Genomic DNA, 6000 nt, shown 5'->3' with positions numbered 1-6000 from the left:
CTTTTTGTTACTGTGGTGCTAACACCCTTCTCCCCGCTTGATGGCAGTACCAGCAAAGGTGGCAAGGAAGAAGTGGGTCATGGAGGTGTAACTCCCCTCTTCCCCTACAGATAGTGCCTCCCACTCCCTGAGCTGGGCAGAGGCACCTTCTTGCAGGGTGTGAGAGAGCTTGTGAAGTTGCCACCTGTGCACGACCCCTTCTGGGAACACACAGGGGACTTCGGCACCTTTCACCAACAAGAAGATTGGGGGTGGGTGGGGGGAGAGTTTCTCTCTCTGCCTGCCCACACAGGCTCCAGGCCATCTGGCCTTTCAAATGATATTGGCTGAATTTTCAGGGCTTGTTCAAACTCTGCAAAACCAGCGACTGCCCCTTTAATTCTTGGAACATGCCAGCTGACTACATCACCCTGCCCTTAAATGCACTGCAGCCAAGTCTACGTGAACTGTATCCACCCCTCACAGCGGCCTAACCCTCCTCCCCACCCAAACAAGTCAGCAGCTGCCTAACTCCCCGGCCAAGTGTCCGATCCCCACTTCCTGTGTTAACCCACCTGTAACCACCTCCACCCCCTCTCAGAGCCAGCCCAGTCTGGATTCCTCAGCCAGCCCTCCACAGCAACACAACCCTGACACGCCCTCCCCACCCAGCTTCTGATCTTGCCTGCAAAACCTATTCCAGCTCCCCTCTTAAAAAAAAGAGCAGGAGAACTTGTGGCACCTTAGAGACTAACACATTGATGTGAGCATAAGCTTTCGTGGCCTACAGCTCACTTCATCGGCTGCAGGCAGTGGAAAATACAGAGCTCTCCTCTGTACCTGATGCCAAAGTCACCCAGTCAAGCCAGCTTTCCAAGGGGTAATCAGAACAAATGCAAGGGACCAAAGGGAAAGAGCAAGCTGATTTTTAATTACAATGAGCAGATGGAAGCAGAGATATAAGAACATTACACCTGTTTGTAGCGGAGGCTGGACTTTGCAGAGAGACTGCACCAAATATATTGGAAAGTTGGTTTTGTGGCAATCAGTCTCACTCTACTCAAATGAAACCCTGCTGTGTCTCAGTGACATGGTCTCCCCTGTCCAGCTCCAGCGTTTTCTTGTTTCACCAAGCTGATCTTTTATTATTGCTGTTCCTAGGAGTGTATGAATTTTCCATGCTGCTCAGAAACTAGTTGCAGATGCACAACCATTTTGTATCCCCCAGATTTGGGGCACCTGTTGCTTTCTACAGGGATGTAACATCCAACCTCCCTGCTTTTCTTAATCAAGTGTTCATGAAAGCAAGGAGCTGTTAGGGCAGAGTACAGCTGGCCAGAGCTAGAGGACAGGACCAGGGGTGGGTGAAACCTTCCAATCTGCAGCACCCCCTGCCACTCCAGTCCTGGTTTCTCCTTGTCCCCCACAGCTCTCCCTGTTGACCTGCAGCACTGCTTTGTAATCCAAACCTGGGGGTCTCCTAACACAAACAGCTCTGCCAATGCATTTCACTTGTCTTTCCGTGAGGCTGCAAAGGACTGCCAGAAAACCCACCCCTGCACTCCAAGTTGAAAACAGGGATCCAGCCAAACAAGAATACAGTCACTTTACAGTAATCTTTGCAGGTTTGTATCACAGATCAGAAACATGGTTAAAACACAGGCTGGCCTTGTACACACAAGCAAGAATGAACAAGCCACTGGGCTGGGACTCAGGAGACCTGAGTTCTATTCCCAGCTCTGCCACTGACCTGCTGGGTCATCTTGGGAAAGTCACATTGCCTCTGTGCCTCAGTTTCCCCATTTGTAAAACAGGGATGATGATTCTGAACGCCTTTGTAAAATGCTGTGAGATCTAGGTGCTGTATAAGTAGAGCCCTGAGCGGATACAAAGTTTGGATCCACATCCGATCCACAAAAATGGTTTTGAAGGGCTCTACGTATGAGAGCTAGGAATTATTATGCTATAATATAGTTGGGACATTATAACTTGATCCCCCACATGGTCATCAGGTCCTTACTCAGAATTCATTCAAGTTACTTTGGAGATCACCGTGACTACATGCACTGATGACTGTCTAAGGAGCCCTGAACAAAGGATAATGGGAATAAATCGCAAACTGGATGGAGTTTGAGACTGCATCCCATCTCTGTTAGTGAGCAGAGGGAGGGTATAAGCAGTGTGTTAATGACATTTACAGAGGTTACTCAATTCAGAAGAGCTGCAGACCTTAGTGAGGACAGAGGAATAATACCAAGAGACCTCCAGAGATCAGAAACAGAGGCATAAGGTCAGGAGAAAAGTGCACGATAAAACATCCAAGTGAAAAAATAATCCCAAACACAGCCATTCGTTTGGTTGGCTGGAAACGAGGGGGAGAGCTTTCTAAGACAGTTCTACTAGGCTGTGGAAGAGCCCGCAAGGGGTTATGAACACCTCATCATTTGGGAGTTTTAAGATCAGGCAGGAAAAAGCATGAGCAATCGTGCAGTCAGGACAACAATGCACAAGTCAGAGAAGAGGGATGGACTGCATAGTTTCCTTTTTAGCTTTGTCCTGCCAGTTCTGTTAGTTGTTATTAGAGACTAGGCCAGTCCTTCTCCCCCTGGGTAACTACTGGACTGACTATATGCTCTTCAGAGCCCCTTCATTAACTTACATGTGAATAGCTGGAATGGCAGGCAGGTCACGAACTCTCCTTCTTTCTCCTGGAAGGTACCACAGCATATTTCAATCACCAAAGATAACTTCCCCCCACTTTCCTGAATTTAATGGGCAGTTTCACCTTGATAAGGGGAAACCATAGACCACCTCTGGTCCCTCAGCTCAGCTGGGATTGGAGAGGCAGCAGGAAAGGGTTCCTGGCCCTCTACTAGCTGTTGAGCTCTTCCCTGCATGTTAAGCTGTTTGTCCAGGAAGAGGACGGTGGGGGTGGTAGTGGTAGGGTGTCTTTAACACTACCCAGCTGGGTGGGTCTGGGATTTGGGAGGAGCAAGCCAGGCACTTTATCATAAGGAACTCCCAGTCACAGCTCTAGTGGGAGAGGACAGAGGATTGGAGATCAGGACCATCAGTGCTCATGTGGTCTTTTCTACCCCAGTGTCATGATCTAGCATCACGGTTGTGTCTGTTGTAGCTTAGAAAAAATGGACGCTTCTTCAGAGTGAAGCCCAGCAGGAAAGGTCCAAGCTATTTTTGTGCCCTCCTCAAAGGGTAAGTCATGTGGTTCAATGGACTGACCACAGTGTTAGTAACCACGAGGACCCATGTTTTAGTCCCATTGCTGCCCTTCCTTCTTTCAGTAGGCTTGGATAAGGGCTTTGTGCCTTAGTCCCTATCTGTGCAATGGAGAGAACAATCCTTACCCCATCCCAGAGAGGCATCCAAGAGGTTAATATTGCAGCACACTCTGAAGCTATTCTCATTTACTGTTGCAGAGATGGAGCCGGATCTCTGTGCCCCTATAAGGGAAGCTGGCTGCAACCTCTGGGAAGAGCCAGCCCTGGATTTCCATGACTACTGTGAACTGGCTCAGCCTGCAGCCCATCCTCACCAGAGCTAGCATCTAAACACACCCCCTCTAAGGTGTGACTTGATGTTGGTAACTCAAAGCAGCACAAACCTCAGCATAGCTACTCCCAGTGAGCCACTCCTACTCCCCACCCCCCTTAGATCCTGCACCTAGCACAGTGGGAGTGATTTGCTGGGACAACACAAGAGTTACACCCCTCTGTAACACCCGGACTGTGAGAGCTTATCTCAGACCCACCCTGGTTCCTTTTTGGCCAGCCGCTGATGATTCTCTTACAGCTCCTTGTAGATGGCATTCTGCCTGGGGAGCCGCTCACTCCAGCTTCCCCAGGGAATCTCTTTCCAATTGCCCCCTTTGCTTGTTCACACGGACCCATGATGATGAGGTGAGGTGGAATGATCCCCAAACCGGTGGTGCCCGTGCATCATTAACCAATTTCCCTCATTTGCTTTTCTCGCTCTTCTCGTTCTAACGTTGTTCATCTCTGTGTCTGTCTGGCTCCTGCTCACTCCCAGCCACAATTGCTACTAATAATATTCAGCATTTGCAAATTGCTTCTCTTCCAAAGATCTTAAAGGGCTTTATGCAGGTGGGGGAGGTATCAGTGTTTCCCTTTTATAGGCGGGGAATTCGAGGCACAGAAAGCTCAAGCGGATCAGTGCAGGGCTTGGAATAGAAGCGGTCTCCTGGGTGCCAGTCCAGTGCTCTGTTCCCCCGACGTCTGCTTCTGCAGGATCCACTCCAGCGTGCTTGATGCTAATGCTTTTTTCCTCTGAAAGGTGCTTATCAGAGTTAACTAGCTGACCCATTAGTGTTTCGTTTAGGTGTTGTCTACATAGAGGGTTTCAACTGCGTTAATTTGAATTAGTATGTAGTCAAATGACCTCCATCCCCATGATGCATCATGCCATGCTTCAGAGTATACTAACTGGCCAGGTAACACCTATTCCATAATTACTTTGACAGCATATTAAGCTCATCACGTATTGAGTTAGTATGGACTAATGCTCATGTGAACACGCTGCCCCTTCCCACTAGATTGGCAGTCTGCCATCTGCCATGCCACACTGCTTTGCATGACACCAGGACCAGCCTGTTTGTTTACCTGTGCTCCGGGGTCACGTTGACCAAATGAGACAAGACAGTCTATACTCTGCAATTCTGCAGCTGTGGAATTCACTGCAGAATCCACCGTTTGCTCTGGAATTTAAGCCTTGTTTTCAAATAGATTCAGTCTCCAGGCCTTATGGGAGGAAAGAAAACCAGCCAAATATGCACTGAGTGTAAAGCAGGGTAGTGCGTGCTGCGTACAGCCTGGAACAGTAACAATCAATAGATCATTTTAGCAGAAGCATCTAGCTGAAATCTTTAACCCACAGTATCCAATTGCTCCCCATGCCTTCCAGAGAGCCTACAGTCCTCCTAACTGCCCCCTGCCAAGCTGCCAAAACCTCCTACTTCCAACCTGAGAACATCTAGAATTCATTTATGCATTGCCAGTGCAAAAAATCTGCAGCCTGCTAAAAAATTAAACATTTTAGGGCAGTGTAAAACTAATTAAGTTCAATAGCTAATTAAACAAGAGGGAGACTATCATGCTGAGTGCAATAACCATTTTCAGATTAACTTTAATGCAAACATGTATCTGAACCTGCAGCAGAATCTGCTGTGCTGGATTGCCACAGAATCCAGGGGTCTGGCTACAGAATTTAGGACAAGCTTGTCAGGGAGCATACGGAGTCTGTTCTGGATCAGACAAAGGGGTATGTTGTAGGGGGGTTGCAGGACAAGTTGGGAGAGTTTGAAAAACAATTATGGGGCCTGATCACATCTCTGTGCACACAGCTCCCCCTTGATGCAGGTGCACGTGAATCTCTGAGTGGACAACTGGGCCACTTGGGTTTTTGTTTTAATTTTTATTATAATAATGCCCAGAGGCCCCAACTGAGATCAGGGCCCCATTGTACAAGGCTCTGTCTACATCCATGAGTCCCAGAGAGTCCCAATCCTGAAAAATATGTGCTGATCTTTACACGCATGAGTAATCACATTGATCTCCGTGAAATTGAGCACCTGCTTCGCTGGTCACAGGATTGGGGCCTAAACAGACAAGACAGAGAGTGGGAGAAAGGAAGTATTATCACCCCCCCACACACACACACACACACAGATGGGGAACGGAGGCACATGGGGGAATGACGTGCCCTGCTCAAGGTCACACAGGAAATGTGTGGGAGAGCTGGAACCAAACCCAGATTTTAAATTGATGATTTGTTAGAGTTCTGCACCTTTGCTCTTATACAAACTCACTTTCCCCTTCTTTCTACAATATCCTTTACTTCTTAGCGCTCTCTGCCTGGGACAAATTCAGCCCTGGTGCAGCTCCATTGAAGTCAAAGGGATTTCACACACTGCACAGAGCACTGAGTTTTCATTTTTTCTCTTGAGGGCTGTCTTTCCCTCTAAAGTAGCCACGGGATCCTTGCTTT

This window comes from Chelonia mydas, chromosome 1 (genome assembly GCF_015237465.2).
Source record: "Chelonia mydas isolate rCheMyd1 chromosome 1, rCheMyd1.pri.v2, whole genome shotgun sequence".
Lineage (NCBI taxonomy): Eukaryota > Metazoa > Chordata > Testudines > Cheloniidae > Chelonia > Chelonia mydas.
The sequence above is the reverse complement of the archived record's forward strand: the minus strand, read 5'-3'. Positions refer to the sequence as shown.